The sequence below is a fragment of the Coffea eugenioides genome, chromosome 7, assembly GCF_003713205.1.
Source record: "Coffea eugenioides isolate CCC68of chromosome 7, Ceug_1.0, whole genome shotgun sequence".
NCBI classification, from domain to species: Eukaryota; Viridiplantae; Streptophyta; class Magnoliopsida; order Gentianales; family Rubiaceae; genus Coffea; species Coffea eugenioides.
This window is the reverse complement of record NC_040041.1, coordinates 14,914,883-14,935,753: the sequence shown is the minus strand read 5'-3', so window position 1 is coordinate 14,935,753 and position 20,871 is coordinate 14,914,883.

Genomic DNA, 20,871 nt, shown 5'->3' with positions numbered 1-20,871 from the left:
TGTCATGCTTTAAATTACCCAAGGGTCTGTGTAAGGCTGTTAGTGCTAAGATTGCGAGATTCTGGTGGGGTGGTGGGGAACAGGAAAAAAAGGTGCATTGGGTTCGATGGAGTAAGCTGTCTGAGGTGAAAGGGAAAGGAGGCATGGGTTTTCGGGACCTGGAGGCTTCCAATTTGGCTATGCTTGCAAAACAAATTTGGAGAATTGTGATCAATCCAAATTTGTTAGTAAGCAAAGTCTTGAAGGCCAGGTATATGAAGGAGGAGAATTGGTTAGGACAGAAACCCCCTAACAATGCTTCTTGGTGCTGGAAAAGTATGCACAAAGGAGGGGAATTGCTTCAAAAGGGATTATGGAAGAGGGTGGGGGATGGGAGGTCAGTGAGGATTTGGCATGATAGATGGATACCTGGGTTGGTGGATGGTAGAGTTCACACAGCTAAACCTGTAGGATGTCAACTGGAGTTTGTTAGTGAGCTTATAGAGGGAGGGAAGTGGAACTTTGGTCTTTTACAACATTGGTTTCAGGTAGATGTTGTGAATCAGATTACTAATATTCCACTTAGCTTGTATGACAGGAAAGATAGACTATTCTGGAACTTTAGCAACTCTGGAGTCTACACTGTGAAGACCGGATATGTGCTTGCTAAGGAGGAAAAGGAAGAAACAAATCAAAGGCTAGTACCTGATCCGGAAACCAGTTGGGAGATACGAAAGCATACAGTTTGGAAAACTTTGTGGAGCCTAAACATTAAGCTGAAATTGAAACATTTCTTATGGAGATGTCTACAAAACGGTTTGGCTACTAAGGAGGCTCTTTACAAAAGGTTTGGCATAGGGAACCAGATTTGTCACTGCTGTGGGGAGTACATGGAAACCATTGAACATATCTTTTTCAACTGCCCAATAGCGCAAGCTATATGGAAGATTGCACCTGTTCGGTGGGAAGGGCTAGCTAAACTACAAGGCAACCTGTGGAGATGGTGGGAAGCGGTGTTGCAGGCAGCAAAAAAGACTCAAGGAGAGGGCAGAATCCAACTTACAGCAAACATCTTATGGCAAATCTGGAAAGCAAGGAACAAGTTTACTTTCCTGCAGGAGATAGCTAATGCAAAGATAATTGTTGACAAGGCACAACAGGAATGGATCGAGTATGAGGCAGCAAGGGAGTCAGACACAGGATCAAATTCTGAACCAGAAAAGGCAACACCAACCCAGCAGCGTTGGGAACCGCCTAAGGAAGGAACAATAAGGATCAATACGGACGCTGCCATCTCGGCTAAAATGGTCAGAACAGGTCTGGGGATTATTGCAAGGAACTGGCGCGGAGAAGTAGTGAAAGCAAAAGGAATTACTGCGAGGAGGAAAGGAATTGCAGCCACTGAAGAAGCTCTAGCAATCAGAGGGGCGCTCGAAATGGCTCAGTTTGCAGGATGGACCACTATAGAAGTCCAATCTGACTGCAAGCATGTAGTGAGCCTCATCAACACGGACAATGTACAGGACTGTAATCTGCAAACAATCCTGGATGACATTGACGTTCAGAAGAGAAATTTTGAAAGCTGCACTTTCACTTTTGTACCTAGAACGGTAAATCAATGCAGCCATGAATTAGCACAATTTGCAGCAAAGGCAACTAGAAGCTTTGAATGGGAAGGTTCTTTTCCAATTTGGCTTTCAAGTCTAGTTAGAAAGGATATGGGGGTAGTCACCCCTTTTTGTAATTAACTCTTGTATTTTCAAGTGTTGATATATATATATGAGGTTATCGTTTGTCAAAAAAAAAATAAAGTTGATTCTATCACATTGACTCTCAAGAACAAGAATTTTCAAAATAAATAATGTGTTTCTTTTGGCGATTGACAAAAAAAAATGAATGTAATGGGTGTTCTCGAAAAAGAAACAAAAGGTTGCAAAAGTTAATTTTGAGCAACTAATGATCAAATAATTTGCATAAGTGAGCTTTGGGTATTTTAGTTAATGACCCTAACACTTTGTGGGGATTTATTTCAGCATGGAAAAAAGTAGCATACAATGAAAATAGTAGCATAAATTCTACAAAATATTTTGTTCAAAAATTACAATTAAAAATTTGGCACAAAAACATGAGTGTTTGGTGTGTTTTGGATAAATTGAAAAAAAAATAAAATATTAGGGAGTAAACTGCAAAACACACCAACTGGAAAACACATCAAATAGAACTATTAATGGGATCAGGTCAGTCCGATCTCGATCAGATAAAAAGCCCAATAAACCTAACCTTTTACTGGATTGGGCTGAGTTTGAATCTAAATATTAAATTCAAATTAAATGTGAGTCGAGTCGAAGGTTTTTAACCTAAAATCCTGGCGCAACCCACTAATCTGAACATATATATGTGTGTATATATATGTGTGTGTGTTTGTGTGTGTTTATATATATATATATGTGGGTGTATGTATATATGAATAATTCAATACGTAATACATTTATACTTTAGTATATATAATTATATATCCAAACAAATACATAATTACTAAATACTAATACTTGTATGTCAAAATATATTAATATATATTAGAAATATTAAATATAAAAGCTGGATTTTGATAAACTTATACAATGTACAAGTCCTTAAGATTTGTCTTTCAAAAAAAAAGATTGTCTTTCATGAGTTAGTTTCTTTTTTAATCTTATTAATAAGATATCATTATATAATTGATGATCAGTTGGTTTGTTACGTTATTCTATGATACAATTGGTGATCGGTTGGCTTCTATCTTATACTCCCTCCGTCCCACTTTGATAGTCCTATTTTCCTTTTTCGTCTGTCCCAAATTATAGTCCACTTTCCAATTGAAGAATGTAGTTGTATTTTAATTTTCCTAAAATACCCTTATTCAATGTAAGTTGTTATTACTATAAACCTACCCCATTTAATAAGAGTTGATTTTTTTTTTATCATCAATTCAAGTTTCCATAAAGTTATCCTCTATTTAATGTGAGGGTATTTTAGGAAAAAAATAATCTAAATTTACTTTTTCAATAAAGTTAACTACTTCTTAAACTGTGTGAAAAAAGAAATGGGACTATCAAAGTGGGACGGAGGGAGTAATAATTTGACACACACAAAGGTTGTTGAAAAATTCTTGGTTCATGTACTTTTTAATGAACTGTTACTGGTTCATGTATAGTTTTAATATTTTTTATATCAAATTAGCTTTACAACCTAGTAATTATAGTAATTATATTAAGGAAATTAAAGATTAATAAGCGAGTTTGGACTAATCCTGAATTAGGCTCAAAACTCTAATGTTTTGTAAGCGAAATACGAGTTTAACATTTATTAACTCGAATCTCATGATCCGAAACCTAAAAGTATTACTAATTAGATGAGTCGAATATGAACTTATTAAAATCCAGTTCAAATAACCCGATTGACAGACCTAACACATTTTTTTTCTTTTGAAGCAACAAATAATAAGCATTTTTGTTCCTTCGTATCCTCAAAAGCATGGAGCGTTTTATTCACTAGAGTAACTAACTACTTAATTGCTAACTGGAGCTTAAATGCCATCGTTTCACTAACAATCATTCTAAAGTGTCAAAAACTACATCGTTCACCAGATTAACTAACTGCTTAATTGCTAATTGTAGCTTAAACGCCACTGTACCACTACCGATCCTTCTAATTGTCAAAAACTACACGCACCAATGCTTTTGTTCTTAACAACTTTTTAACCTTTGTCCTAACCAAACATATCGCTATCAGGGTAAAAACCTCGCCATCGTGTTCTCTAAGAAATTGAGATTTACTAATTTATCACTGCAAAAAGAATTGAGATTTATTAATTCACAGCTGCAAACAAGAATTCACAGTTATAAAGGCACTTTTTTAAGCAGGTAAGCTCCTCCATCTTTCCTCCGAACTTCTTTGCATGGTTGTTGTCTTACAGCCCCATTGCCGCCTCCTTACCATTGATAGTAGTAGAAGCCACCGCTTCCTCTTCGTTAGTAGTAGAAGTCGTCCCTTCTCTCTGGTAGCAATAGAAGTCCTCTCTCCTCTCCGTTAGTAGTAGAAGTCCTCTTAGTGTAGAAACTAGTCATTTCTTTCTCATTTCCTGCAGATAATTACTGACTACCACCAACCATGTCTCAGTGTACACGATTCCTGGCCGATCTCCTCGTCCTCGTCATCTTCCTTCTTCACCTGGTGCTCGGGCCATCATAAACACCTAGAAAAATGCGCATTCTCAGCTTTACCATGAGTCTCTTAGTCGTTTTGTCTTTTCCAGGTAGCCTGTATGTCAACCGGGATGCTATTGTTTGTGTCGACTTACCTTGGCTTTTGCAGAGTCCAATCTTGGCGGACTACTCTGATTTATTTGACGACTCAGGCTCACTTTCCTGCTGGGTTTTAGCTACTGATATTTGCAGTCTTTGCTGGTGTTGTATTCTTAGGGTCTAGGTTTGAAAGGCTGAAATTCATCCTTGATGAGATTTGCTTGATTGTGTTCCCTATCGTGGTCATTTCACGGAGAAGAATAAGCACGACAGCATGTACCTCTCGATGGTCTGTTTCATGTGGCATTGGGTTCTCCTACTATTTTTGCTGGCATATCAATTACACAATAATTTAATGATAAAGAAGTCATAAGTATGAAAGATAAATGACGCACAAGATTTATGTGATTCAACTCCATCATTAAGTATACATCCATGAAGAGAAACCTTTCTTTATTATGAGAGAAATTTTATATAGGAGTATAATTTGAATTCAAATACAACCCTTATATAATATTTCTCATCTCTCAAGAATCCTCTCTTACTTCATCTCTAAGGTTATATGTCGCCTCTAGTGTACCACTTTGTAGTATGTCAATTCTCACTAATTTATAAGTTACATTTCTTGGCCAACACTCAAGTAATAACAGGAAAATAATTGCTAATTCCTGATTTTATATAGAATAAGAAATAACTTCTAATTTATAAACTCATAAAAATAGAAAATTTCTTGACTACTACTTCTAATAACTAAAACAACTTGGAAACTAGTTATTTTCACACAAAATAAAAAACCTATTTAAAAGAAATTAAGTCAATTTTCAAACAAATCTCTACCTTGACGAATATTTTTTAATAACCATTTACTTTCCACTACCAAATAATATGGTAGTGAACTACGTATCCGAATCAATATAGTTCTGACACCCAATTGATTCAGTCAAGAAATGAACATGTGTAGTTACTCTGAATCTAATCTCTTATTGACTCGTGAGAAGGTGTTTCAATTCACCATTTTCCTTTACAGGAATTTTTTTACCACCATTTGCAATTCAGGATTCCCTTTTTTAAGCTCTATTTTAATCATTGAGACAACTAAGTGATAAAATCATTATACATCTTTCCATCTTCAGGACTGTCTTGCCATGTGTGGTTTTCAAAACTCCATCTACAATGAAAAACTCGTAGCTATCAGAGTCTTCTGACACTTGAAAGTTAGATCCTTTTGTTCTTTGGAACACATGACATACCATCCAAAGAACATATCCTGAATCTAAAAACTATCGGGATGAAGTATCAACCATTGGAATTGTGAAAAAATCTCTACTGATTTATGTTCAAAATCAATATAGGATTTTATCATTTTCTTGACCTTGAATCACCTGTCTAGATTCACATCGTCAAGTATTTCTATGCTTTCCGACTTCCTATCTTCTACCTTTAGTGTTTCTTGTCAAACCCTTGAAACAAGGACATCACCTATTAAATTGTTCAATTGGTAACCGCCACCAACTTACTTGATCACAATAGTCAACCAAGATTCAACCATGAACCCTACTCTGATACCACTTGTTAAGAAGAAATATCTCGAGAGAACCCATCAAAGAGTCTAATATGTAAGTAAGGAACCCAATTTTGATCCAAAAGTTTAAACTGTTAAGTTCGGACCCTTATTTACTGCTATTTCTCCAACTCTCGAACCAATATGAGATATAATTCTTTATTCATAAACTGAATAATCTCCCCCTTCATGAACAACTCCTTACATTGAACTCAAGTTTATAAACTCTTCTTCGAGCCCACTTTAATGCTCAACACAAACCCATCTTTACACTTAAGATCATCTTTTCTCTCAATCATGGATCCACTCGTGTTCAATATCCAAACTATATGTCAAAACCCTGTCAAACTCTTGGCTCTTTGGTCTAACATCAATTGGATTCCCTGTCAAACTCATGGTATACCAGTCCAATACGGTCAAAGTCCTTGGCACTTCGGCCTACCATCAAGAAGAGAATTTTCACCTATCCAACTCCGAAAAGAATCTACTTGTCAATGAATCTACTTCTCGGCTCTACTCATGCCATATGCTTCATCTCATGATAGACATGATATATTGTGTAGTTGCCATGAAAAATAAGTGAGAAAGTTGGTAACTTGGATGAAAAATTTTGAAAGAACTTGTTGGAAATTTTGTTGGGCTGGCCGAATGAGGGAGGGAGAATTTTTCCAGCTTTTCTCCGCGAATTTTGGCTGTAAAATTTTATATTGTTGTTTAATACACTTTAATAACACATTAATTTTGTCATGGATGTTGGATTTAAGTAAAAAATAAAGAGTTTTATTAGAGAAAATTCATTTTTCAAACTGTTTACTGGCTGGAAATTTTCCAGCTTTGAGCTATGGAGAGAGAGCCTGAATTTTACAGCTTTATTTTGAAATTTTAGATGGGAAACCTGCAAGAATTCATGCTATAAGTCTTATTTCTCATTTCATACGATTTACAGTGTATTGTGTTGAATTAAAAAGGTTAAAGATTGGTGCTTTAACTAGAAACCTTGAAAGAAATTTGAAAGAAATTTGCTAGAATTTTCTACTGGAACCCAAGGGGAAGAAGCTAGGACTTTTCTAGCTTTACCCCTAAAACTTTGGTTGTAAATTGACCTATCTCGGCTCTATATACCTTTCAACACCTAAATCTAGTCATGCATGTGATATTTGAGGAGTTAAAAGTAAGAAAAGATTGAGTTTTGGAGCAATCTCAAAATTGGAATTTTTGGACAGCAAACCAAGAGGAAAAGCTACAATTTTCAATCCTTATTTTTCAAATATTTTGTTAAATCCTGTCTAAAAACACTTTACTTATCTCTTATCTCTCTTTCATCTTGACCTACATGTAGTGTTTTGCTTGAATCCAAGTGAGATAAGTGTTGGCTTTGGAAGAAACCTTGCTGAAAATTTTGTTTATGATTGATACTTGAGGACCGTTGGAGTAGAGCTAAGAGTTTGCAACCTTAATTCCAAAAAATTTTGTTGGTTTTGGTCAAGAACCATTTACCTCTTTTACAGACATGCATGTGGTATTTGTTGAGTTAAAACCTAGAAAAGACTGATTTTTGGAGGAAACAATAAAGCTGGAAATTTTCAGTTTTCTTGCCAAGAGTTTTTGTTGAACTTGGTTAAAACTAACTTTATGCATCATCCATTGCCCTAATCTAGCCATGCGTGCTATATTTTGGCATTTTATACACCCTAGCATATTGACCATAGAATTTCATGAGAATTTTCAAGTGATTTAAGCAAGAAATATAATGTTTTGTGTAAGGGAGACGAATGAGGCAAACCTAGAAAATTATTCTAGTTTTAAGACCAAACTTTAACCCTAATTATTTCTTGGTTTTAACTCAAATTGTTCGGTAGATTTTAATACGATATGATTGTACTTGATCTTAACTATAATTATCTAGAATGAACATTATATATTTTGGATGTCTTTTAACGATTAAACCTAGTATAATCGACTTAGAATCGGGTTTGGGGATGAAAGAAATTTCACTTAGTATTTACTCCTAGAATTATACCCTTTAACAGTAAATAACTATGGTACATGTAATATGTCTCAAGAGCCACTAGCGAACTTGAAAACAATCCCAAGACCAAGGTGTAACCCAATTGACTTGAGTGAGTGCTCCTTGTATATATTTGTGATTAGACATTAAAGTTGTTTGTTGCTTGGTGATTAGTGAATTGTTGCAAATTGCTAAATGCCTGTGTTCGAGATTTAAATTGTTTTTATAAAAGGCGAGTGTGTACTTTATCGCACTTGACCTAATGGCTCTTGGGAGATATTAATTGTTTAACTGCTACTATTAACTGTGCATGACCATTTTGGGCTCAAACCCTATCGATGATCGGCCTATTCGGGCTAGCATTGGGTTCGGTTAAGTAAGTCAATTGTCCTTGGATACCGTTTATTAGTATACTCGAGTATGACCTACTGAGATGATCACCGAACACTGGGATGAGAATGTTGGGTACTATTTACTTGGGAAAATAACATTGAATCATTGAACAGGAATAAGTCTTATGTCTGATAACGAACGGGTGCCACTTACAGTCTATATCAGCATCGTTTCCTTTTATATTGAACGAGTTACTTGTCTAAGAATGATAATTGATAAATAACATGCTTAATGTTAAATTGTGATTGCTATGATCCTTTTGGATGGTTGGGGTTACTTGGAACCTCATTGGGATTTGTTCAACCTTTTAGTTTATTTTCCTTATAGGAAGGAAATACAGGAGTGGGAAATAGCCAAGAGTTAAGTCGAAACCCGAAATTATTCTTGGGAGATTCTTTTTGTGCTCGAATGTTGTGGTTATCCTGACTTGTATCTTCAAGGGAACTTATATATGCTAAATGGTTTAAATCGAGACATCTTTCCTTTTGCTTTTGGGCTGTACTTAAGTATGACGGATTGTTAATGACTTTAGTTAATGTGATGTTATCTTTCAAGTTAAAGTGCGTGAATGACTCCGGACAAGAGTCAAGTAGGCGATCTGCTAAACTCTAAGCTGGGTCGTCACACAATACCCAAATAATTACAGAAAATAATTATTAATTTCTAATTTTATACATAATAGGAAATAAATTCTAATTCCTAAATTCATACAAATAAGAAATTTCTTAACTACTATTTCAAATAACTAAAACAACTAGTAAACTAACTTTTCTCTATTGCTCCTCTTCTCCAACTTCTCCCTACTATTTCTTTTCTCTGAATCCCTTCCTCTTTGAGAGGGAGATCCCCATGGTCTCTTTAGTCTCCCTCCTATAGGTTTCGTTTTTGTTATTTTTCTAATAAAGTCTCCCCTAAATTTTTTCAGTGGGAGATCTCTATTTTTCCTAAGGTTCTTAGTTAGAATTTTTGTTCTCCTAGGAGTTTCTAGTGAGATTTTGTATTATTTTTTCTTTTTTTGTTGTTTAAATTTGAATTTATTTCAGATCTAGTTGTCAGATATGAATTTATTTCAGATTTGGTTCTATGTTAGCAGATTTCATCATCTTTATTGGAGCTTACAACTGTTGATTAGTAGATCTAACGATTACAACACGCATACAGTGGGTTGCAGCGATTTATTCTATGAGAAGATGTTTTTAAAATTGATAGTACTTTTTAGATCTGTTCTTAATTTCTCAGATATTTTGTATCTGTTAAATTGCATATCTATAATTTTAGTGCATGTTTTATCTGCCATTAGGGTAATAATGTATATCAATCGTGTTGGACGATTTCCAACAATCTGTTAATGAAATATGTTTTGTTATAAAAAAAAACTAATAAACTAGTTACTTCAACACAAGAATTTGCCTTGAAGGAATTAAGTCGATTTCTTAACAGTCCTTATGGGCATCTCCGAAGATTATGGTTTTGTGGACAATTTTTTTGCATTAACGCTGATGATGGGTTTCAAATGAAGCCACAAGTTGGCCAAGTTATTCCTTACTGTCTCCTAGTGTTGGTCTACGATTTCTGCCCCTTCTCATAGGCCACTATCTCTAGGTCAAGAAGCAGTTCGATTCGTATAATTATAACGAAGTTGTACTTTTGCCTCTTAGAATGGTACTAGGTGGTCTCTCCCATGCTGTGCGTGGTGTGATTACATATATTGTATATATGCCCAGTTAATGGTTAGTTAATAATCATGGTAAGCATGAAAATTAGTGAAATACTAAACAGAGTAAAATTATTTGAACAATACAGTTTTGTTATAAATATTTAATAGTCATCCGAAAGAAGTTCTAGTTCTACAGGCATTCTAAATATGAAAACCAAACAAGTTCAATTTTAATCTTGAATGTTTATGTTGTTGAAGTTGAGCTGATCAATGCCTAGAAAATCATCCAAAAAGTATGGAGTTATAATGTTGAAGGCAGTTGCTTGAGACAACCTGAATGTTGGAAGAGAAGGTTTAATGCAACAAATAAGCGTTCTTCCATGTAATTTTGGTGCAACAAGGCTAACAGTTATCAAGATTCTGTTTGATAGTGAAAGAAGAATCAATAATGGTAGTCCTTAGAATGAAAAAGAAGAGGTAAATATTTGTGAAAACAAAGGAAATGAATAATTACTTGTTGGTTTGCATGATAAATTTCACTTGTTGAATATCCAAGCAATTTTTCAGCTTCAATATCCATGGCGGTTGCATATATTGAACCAGTTCGATCAGTAAGTAAAATTCAAATACATGCTCTGTAAAGAAAAAAAGTGATAATATTTAGAGAAAGATGAAATTGTTTGCAAAATAAATTGTACATTTATGAATAATGCAAGAAACTATAAAGAACCTGGGCAATAGTTGAATAGTGTGCTGACAGAACGTTCGCATTATATAGGTAGAGTAATATGGCTCTTCACAATTAGGACATGTCATACGGTACATTCTATTATCCCTATAGTTTATCTCAATAGAACCTCTAATCCATACTGTGACAGCTTCCTATTAAGCAAATATAGGAATGACGAAAAATATAATTATTCTTAAAATAAATTTAGAGATAATAGCATTGAATAAAAGAGGAGTACGGAGTCTTACAAATTGTCTTGCAGTAGCAATGCCCATTATTTGATTATCATTGACAGGCGGAAGAAAGATATTGGGATTAGTATAACTTATGTTATTGATCAGTTGTGTTGATTGGTCAGAATTAGCATAAAACCTGATACATATATAGAAAAATTAGTTAGGAATTTCAATAATAAAAGTAGATAATAGAAAATTAAAATTTGTACCAATTACGCAGATCCACTGCTTCTTGAACATTTGGATTTATGAGGATTACAGATGATGGTTGAGTTGAGAAGCTAAGATCTGGTGTTATGCGAAAAAATTGTTGTGTGAAATTTACGATGCACAAATTTGAAAAACGGTAAAAATATTTGTGAAAAAGAGAAATATGTATGGTTACATTTTTTTTTCTTGTGACTTTGACTCTAATAGCAATAAGAATTGGAAATGGTTCATGCTTGGCAGCAATAATAGGTCCATGGGCATCGTCAATTTGATTTGAAAGAGTGAGAAGTAATGGCCGCATACTGTAGAAGAATTAAGAAAGAAAATTATATTTGTTACTTTATATTATTGTTTAAAGGCATTACAAAATGTAAATAATAAAAATTGGATGATAACCTTTGATCAGCAATTACATAGTCTCTACTAATGGTCCGTCTTGTTCGAACACTTCTTGCTTTTATAGGCAGAACATTTACCACTCTTCCCATGATATCTAATGTAGTTATACATAAAGAAATGGGAACAAGTTTTTTTTGATGTCGTAAAACAACAAATAAACAAAAGTGCACTGGTCTATATACTTATCAAATGATTTGTATCAGTAATTGCGTTCAACATAGTAAAGGGGTGCAACTGGAAAAAAAATGGAAGAGAAGGACGTTGCAATTCTTGTATCTATTGAACGTGTGCTTTGTTTGTGGCAACCCAATAGTATGGGTATTCTCCAACAGTGATATCGGCAAGGCATGCACACACAATTGCATTAGATATGTAGTATGTTTTAAAAGGTAAAAGCAGTCTGGCAAATTTTTGAAGATAGTCTACAGGTACATGCATATTGACCTTAAGTCCCTGTATTTTAGCATTGTTAGTTGTTGTTAAAAGATAAATGAATAACAAAAGAATAATCTAAAAGAGTAAAAATTTGAAACCTATGCATTAGCAAGTGCATATTATTGATATCTTGTTTGAGGTCCACCAATATGTATGACATGCGTTACTTCAATAACTTGGACAATTGCTGTCCAATTTAATAGATTTGGCTCACTGTTTGATAACGGAATGATAGTATTTTCCATGAGGGCAAAAATTGCAGTAAAATGATGGTATTAATATACGAATATTTAAATAGTGTAAGGTAGCAATAGCAGATTAATTATAGCAAGAGTTAGATCTGAGTAGCTGGTAAATTTTGAATTATCTGAAGGTATAAGCAATTAGCATTAAATTTAATATATGTTAAAATAGAATATGATATATTAATTAAATAGTGTAATTTGTAAATAAACTTCACTTTATAGAGAAAATGAAATAAGTATGTATAGGATTAAATATAGCTAGTAGGAGAAAATATAGGAGAAAGAGATGTATAGAAAATTTGTGTTGAATCTTAATTAATGAATTCATTGGAGATATATTATTAACATGTATATATTAAAATATGACAAAGAAAGTAAACATTAGTTATATAATAAGCATATAGATGTGTATGCATGTATATGGAGAATGGTTAAAAAGAGATAGTAAAAGTAGAAGAAGAAAAACTTGAAGGGAAAAAGCCTGACTTTTTGAGCTGAATATCGACTCTGGAATCAAATCGAATACATGCTTTTGTTCAGCATTCAATTTTAGAGGAAGAAGCATATCTTCTAGATCAACTGCTATGTTTGTTTCGCTTTCAATTTCTTTAGTCAGGTGCTCACTGTAACAGCACGTAAAGGAATCTTCAAGAAAATGATAGTCATCAAGATTTTTTCTCATGTGTTCCAATGATCTGTTAATATCCTCAAGAACCTTCCTTTTTAATGTCTATTGATGTGCAATGACCATGCGCGCACCTTCGTTTATAATCAGAAGATAACTCCTCTTCAAATGTTTGCCAAAGATATTTGGGATTTTTCAGAGAACAATAAAACAAAAGCATGGCAAATAAAGACCTTAACAAATAAGGCATCTGGAAATGAGCAGCCTTTTGTAAAGCTTTTTCTATATAGGAATCAGATTCCAATAATCCTAACTTCAAACAGGCTTCTCTAAAAGAGTTCGTTCTATGACCTCTAATCATAAGCAAGTCATCAAATGATGTTGGTCCTTGAACATATATGAGTAAAAGCCTCAGGTAGTATCTGTCTCCTTCTCTAGGCTCAACAGTTACCAGTCTCTCTATGATCTTTCTATGACTTCTCTCTGACCATGCCTTTGTTTTTGGCGTCCATACAAAATGCTGAGAAAAATCTTTATATAAGCACTTCAAGTTCTAAGCTGTAGCATTTGTTTTGTTCATTTTGAAAACTCAGTCGGCATAGTCTTTGAAAAATCAATTTTCTTCAAAAGATACCACAAATCTGAACCTTTATCAAAAGAAACAAATTGCTAGTCGGGAAGGTGAACCTGTAAGGTATAAACTGATAGATTCATTTCTATCAGTCGAAATTCATATATGCGCCAGAATGCTTTTGGAGGTGAAACCCAGCATCCTTGTTGGAAACGATTAATTTCATCAATGTTACCAACAGATTCTTGATCAACACGATTAAAACTGACAAGATCGTGACCTTTAAAAACATATTTATAAAGGTACTTAACAAACTTAACAGTGGAGCATATTTCAACATTCATGTGACAATCAATAAAGCTAACAAGTATGGGCTGTAAGGTATCACCCATCTGTTGTCCAGTTCTTCTACCATCATTTCTTCTTCTATAACATGGATAGCTATCCTCACCATGAACTATATAAGGTGCAAAATTCTTAGGATAATGATTTTGCATGCACCACCACTCATGCAGAGGTTTTGCTTATCCTTGTCATCACACGGTCCATGAATCATATGTGTGAGCCCCCAAAATTTTACTTGTCTTTATAATTCTTATTTGAACTTACTTATGTTAGATTCTTGGTTATTTAAATGGTTGAATTTGAGTTAAGGGAGTGAATTTTGTTAAGAAAAGTTTCATAATTTCAAGTTGTTAGAAAATCTAAAAATTTTCGCAGGAGGCTCTGCGCAGTTTTGGGAAATTGGCTATAATTTCGTATAGGAAAGTCAGAATTGAGTTTCATTTATTGTGTTTGAAACTAGACTCGTAGGGCTTCCTACGATATAAAATTTAGAATTTGATTCAATCTCTATAAATTTCAGAAAATTGACAAAGTTAACTGAAAATTCTGCCATGCACAAGTAAAAATAGGAATATTGTAGTAACTTATGGCTCAATTTGGATCAATTTATGAACTGAATCTCTTTGAGGTGTTTTCTAAAGATTATTAGTATTTGAAGTTTAGTTTTTAACAGGCCAAGTTGTATGAATTTTGGATATTTATAACTCAAGTTATGAGCTTGCTAAAGGAATGATGTATACTAAGGTTTTTAGTGTGTTTTTGGTGGATTTTGGTAGTGTGATCACTTGGTGAGGTGTGTGTATTAAATTTAGTGGATAAGAGTAAGTATTAGATAAGAGAAAGTATATGATTAGAAGTGTTAATAATAAATTAGTGAATCATAAGTTAAAACACAAGTACGAGAGAGTTAAGGAAAATAGGCTTGAACCGATGTGCGCCATTTGTTACCGATCGAATACACCACTTGACCACTATCTTTTTACCCTAATCCTTTTGTTTTTATTTCAGCTAATCAGCCCTAAATTACCCCTAAAGCAGCCGAAATTCTTGACCAAAGAAAAGGGAGAAAAGAAAAAAAAAAGAAGGAATCTTGAGTTGCCACGTGTTGGCAATCAAGAAAATGTTTGACCAAGCTAAGTCCTTTCTTCTTATCTTTCATTTTGGCTCATTTTCTCTCATTTTTTTCTCATGGTGGCCGAACCTTAGGAGTGGAGAAAGAGAGAAGAAACTTTCAATTTCAACTTTGATTCTTCCTTGTTTGAGTTGAATCACAAAAATCTAAATCGATTAAACTTGCATCAAGGGTGTTAGGAAGTTTGGTGTGGTGAATTTCTTTGAAAAATTTGCTTGGTTCTTCACTTTTCAAGTAGTTTTGAAAGGTATAAGTTCATCCACTTCTTTTTTCTTCCTTATTCTTGCTAAATATGCTATAGAAGCTTTAAATCTTGGAATATATTGAATGATACTCTAGTTTGGTGTTGATTAATGAAATTTCAGCTAGAGTTTGGAAATTTTCAGCCTTGATTATGCTGTTTAATTATCAAATGTTGGTTTTGAATATGGATATGGAATTTGTGAGGTGATTAGTGGCATGATTGTGACTTTTTAGCATTAAAAGATGAATTTCTAGCTTTGATGAGAAAACTCGAACTTTGGTAGTGGTTGATTATTTGCTATAAATAAGTTATATTTGGATCGTTTTTAGCCTAGATGAAGAACTATCTTGATATGCTTACTTGTGGTGTTTGAATTGGGTTGATTTGAGGAAAAACATGAAACCTTAAATGGTTGAAAAAAATAGATAAATACAAAGGGTATGCTATCCAAATTTTCGTTTGAGGGATAAGCGAGTGAACTTAGAACTTGAGCGGTGATTCGCGGTCGAATCGAACTTTGGTTGTTTAGAGTCTTCAAGTTTCTTTTAGTAGAGATATATAAGCTGAATTTTTACCAAAACTCGTACACTTTATAAGGCGAAAGTAGCGACCACTTTAAATACGATTTCCTAATTTTTTTACACCAAGTTGCGAACTTATAAGTGTTAATTGCTTCTTTATCAAAACCAAAAGAGTAAGCATGATTTTTTTAAGGTTTGATAAGTAAAATGAATACTACTTAAATGAGTTATATTTACTTGATTTTTTTTAAAATGAAACTCTTATATTTTGAAACCCTAATTGGTTTCAAGTTGCTATATGATATTTTATCGCAAATTTTGACTCTAACCAGGGAGTTGAACCTGCTCTTGGTTTTAGAAAGCAGTAAATCATTGGTGAGTGTTCCAACTGCATGCTCCCTATTCATTGTTGCTAGAAATTTACTAAACACCTGTTTTGATATTCATAGGCGAGTATGTACTTTATCGCATTTGACCTAACTCAACTAAACACTTGATATCTCATTCATGCATGTACAAGTAACTTGCTTTGCATGTTACCTGTATATTGACTTGAAATACTTGAAATGCGTGGAAATATGACATGTTAGACATTATTTGTGACTTGGTCAGGGTTAGGCGAGTGTGCCCTTATTCACACTCGTCCTCTCCTTCTTGAATGATCTTGTACTTGCTTGAATTTGATTGACCTGTACTTGTGTTTGTAATTGTGCTTGACTTGTAAGTGTTGAGCAGCAGCATGTACCACACTTAATCTAAGTAGGAGGTGCCTCTCATTCCGTCTCCGTACTTTTATCTTGATTAAGTCGATTGGAGATGTTATCTCATCGACTATACTGACTGCTTGGGAATCCAAACTTCACTGGTTAGTTAATTGAGTCGATCCGGCAAGGGTCTGGTCGATTAGATAACGAACCATGGGTCTCTAGTTTTGTCGAGTGAAACGTTATCTTCTCGACTAATTGGTATGTTCGAGTATTACCACCAGTGTTTATCTTAGAGTTTGGGCCCGGTAGGGGGTTTGAATGGTGAACAGAGATTGGAATTAAGTGGTACTCTACTGGACTTGTTGTAATTTCATGATCGACGGAGTATCAATAAATTTTAAACAAGTGGCCATGGAACCTGCTCTCGAGAGCAAACTGTATTCTTTTACCTGAAAATGTTAGATATCTAATAATTTGCTATTTGAAGTGTTATTACTCATTTTTATGAACTCTTATACTCGCTACTTTGATATTTTCACTTTTAAATAGTGGTCAACTTGCTATTTGGGTCTGCATGATGTTTTGGAACCTCACTGAACTTTAACTCACCCTATTAGTTTTGTTTTCCTTACAGGGGTACGAGCAAAGGCGCGACGTTTGTACAGGCTAGCATTATCTAACTTTTGAATTTTTACGATTGTACTCGCGCTAGTGATCGATTAGGGTTGAATGTATCTGAAATTTTAAAAATTTTGAGATATTTGGGAATGTATGAGCTTTGGAGCTTAACTTAAGCATTAATGTACATTCTAAACTTGAAAATTGTTGTTTCATTCGTTTTCAATAGTTGTAAATTATTATTTTTTATTTTTTTGCAAGTAAGTGAACGAGTTCTGGCGAGAGTTGGGCAGGCAGTTTGCTAAATCCTGGGATACGCCCTAGAGGGAGGTGGGGTCGTCACAATATGCTTAATCACAAGTAGGGGTGTAATCAAGTCAAGCCGCTCGCTAGTAGCTTGCGAGCGGCTTGGTAAAAGGCATGGCTCGAGCTACTCGTTACATTTAACGAGTCGAGTTCGAGCTCCAAAAATAAATATTCGAGTGCTCGACGAGTTTAATCGAGTTTTCATATTATATTTATATTATATATTTTGAGGCAAAAATTATAGGTTTATTTCAAAACTCGAGCTCGAGCTTGAGTAGATCGGGCTTGATATTTACTCGAGCTTAAACGAGTCGAGCTCGAGTTTAATTTTATTTTATCGAGTCGAGCTCGAGTCCAAATTTTTTTACTTGTTCGAGCTCGAGCTTGAGCTCGAATAGTACTAATTCTGATCAAGTTTGAGCTCGAGTATAGTGCTACTCAAGTTCGCTACTCAAGTTCGACTAGGCTCGATAGTACCTCTAATCACAAGTGAATATAAATGCCTATTTTTGTCAGGGTCAGGTATTTCGGGAGACACAATTCTGTCATATGATTCTGGATTCAATAGCTTGGACCCTGATTTAAGTATAAGTAGTAAATGAGCATGTGGAAAACCTCGCTTCTGGAATTCAATAACCTAGACACAAGCTGCAACCTCTCCGAAAATTTGTTTCTTAAGTAGCTCGATTTTTAACATTTCAAACTTAGTTCTAAATACTCTAACTAGTAAATCAGGCCTATCCTGCAATTTTTCATGATCTTGAAGATTATCCTGAATTTCCTTCCACAGTGGATTGTAGGTCATGGTAAGAAATATGTTAGGTTTTCCATATTACTGAACTAACGTCATTGTATCAAGATATCTCCGCCTCATATCCCTTGGGCCGCCGACAAATGAAGCTGGTAATACTATTCAGTGACTGACTCTAGAGCCCTGAGTTTGGCCTATTGCAACACAGTCCATAACTCCTTGAAGGATCTGTGTCCTAATTTCATTTTGCTGCTTCCTATGAAAATCAAGCCTAAATGTCTTGATTTTTATATATGTGCCAACAACAAACCACTATAATAATCTCAAACTATGAAGCAACATAGAATCATCATTATCTCTCATTTGCAACCGATAACAATAGTACTCTCTAGCGGACACAGTATAATCCTGATCCTTTTTTTTGTTGAGCGGCTAAATAAAAACAAGAAAGGCATATTATAAATGAATATATAAAACACAATAACAGTATAAACGTATAAATATAAGAAATACACGTGCCTATATCTTTCATGCTAAATAAGTCAGAAGGATTCTGAGCAGAAGAAAAATCAACATGAACATCAACGTCACAAGCATCCATCCATGCCTTTTCTTTTCGAACAAATTCTCTTAATCCCGCAATACCAACCAGATTCACCTCTTGGAAATAAAAGAGGGTCCTGAAGCGGATTGTAACACGCATAATATGATTGAACTCTATAACCTGTGTTTGAATGGTTATAAACTTGAATATGAGGGCTCTTTTCAACTGACTTGTTATCTGTCTCAGTCCATATAGCGGCCACTTGAGAGGCAATAGGAAGAATAAAGACACGGTAATCTAGCCCAGGATAACACTTAAGAATTATAGTATGGTTCTCAAGGGTTGGAACATCCCTAAAATCTTTAAAAAAACCTGATATAAGGATTTTCTTGCAGGATTGTCATCAGTAGCTTGAGAGTGCTTGGCCAAATCTTATCAGAATTTTGAACTCTTTTTGCAAGCTCTTCATCAGTGTCATAAAAATATAACTGAACTCTAGATGATTTATCAGACAAAGAAACTAAACTATCCAAAAAGTGACAGACCTAACTTGGACTCGAAATGTATAAACCTCTTTTGTATTCTTTGTCAATTTGCCATCATATTTAGCACCATATGATGTGAATGCCATATTACTATTATATGTACGAGCATTTTTTCATAAACGCTCACATTCTTCGTCATCACCAATGAATAGACATTTAAGAGCATAAGGCATAGCAGGAGCAACAATAGAGATTTCACCTCCTGAGCAACAAAAAGAAGGAGGTTCTTAATGGAACCGTTTAGCACCACAATGATTACAATTTGGAGCAGCAGGAAGAATAATAGACTGAGTTGGAATACTTCTAGGCGATCTAATTTTGAAGGTGGATGCTGAAGATTGATTCCTGGAAGGATTTTACCATAATGACAAAAGTATATAGATATGTTTAATGATTATAAACAAAAGCAGCTAGCTGTTTAAAAAACACTAACAAACTTGAAGGATTTCATGTGACGTGGACTAAAACATGGCGAACAATTGTAGAAGTACTAATTTTAGTCCTTTGACAACTCAAAATACAAATGGGTTCTCTCGAGAATAACTAACAGATAAAAGTTCAGAGGATAAAAAGAAAACACATAAAATGTCCATGACTAAGAAACGTGAATGAACTATCATTCTGGTATAAAGTACAAATGCACATGCAGAAAAGATATTAGCAGCAAATACAAAGTTAAATAGACTCAAACAAGAGTTAAAAGAAATGAGTTCTTGATAGGTTGTTAACAAAAGAAAAAATATGAATAGATGAGATAGAAGAAGTCAAGAAAAATACTCTTGTAATAAGAAAATGAGATATAGACATTTGAAAAATAACAAATTAGCACTATACCTCCAGAAATAAGTGTATTGTGAAGGAGGAAATGTGCAAGGAAGAGTGAAATAGGTCCATAAAAGTACAGAAGAGCTCACCCGATTCCGTGGAATGGTGAACGATAAGGAGGACGAGTAACACCAAAACAGATACCACCATACCAATTAGCTATATGTCTAAAAAAATAATGGGGACAACCAACAGGTCTCATCATCACAACCACCTAATCCTCGGGAAAGAACAGAAAGAAACCGTGGAGGAAATGTACGAATGCTAAACACAGAGTCAGTTTGCCCAACTTTTCCAATAGGAAGGCGAATATCTGGCTAAGCAAGCGAGATGTAGCAAAGACCACATTACCAATACACCCTCCAAAAAATAGCAGAACAACAAAATACAATAAAAGGCCAAAAGTAAAAAAGAGCACAACGAAGTGCTAAAATAGTAATATCAATGGGGCTAGGAACCCAGCAACCACATTACTAAATTACTGCTTCACCACTTGAGCAACAACTAGGGGGAAACATAGTTTGGGAAAAAATTGTACGACAATTAGGCAACCAATGAATGTCAAATGGCAAGAAAGAAGGAGAAACAGGCAATGAAAAAAAGTCACCACTGACACATGAATTAGGAACAAATGAAGTCAGAGAAGCAATCACTTTCATGAGTACAATCAGGTTGACCTCGGAAAAGAAAGAAAGGAAATCATGGGGAAAGTGTACGGTAGAACACACAACAGAACTCTGGTGGTGTGGTCAAGGAAGAAGAAGCGTAATTTGTGCCTAAACTACATTACCAACACACCTTTGTTAAAACAATGAACTCATATAGATAGAATAATAGGTCGGGACGTAAATAGGCGAAGACCAAATGGCTACATTTGTAATATTAACTAATCTCTGATCCCAACAACCCATTACCAAACAACAACTCTACTGTTTCACCAAAGAAACAATCGGATACCACCAATGTTTGACAACATCCACGTCATCACCAACCAACCAATC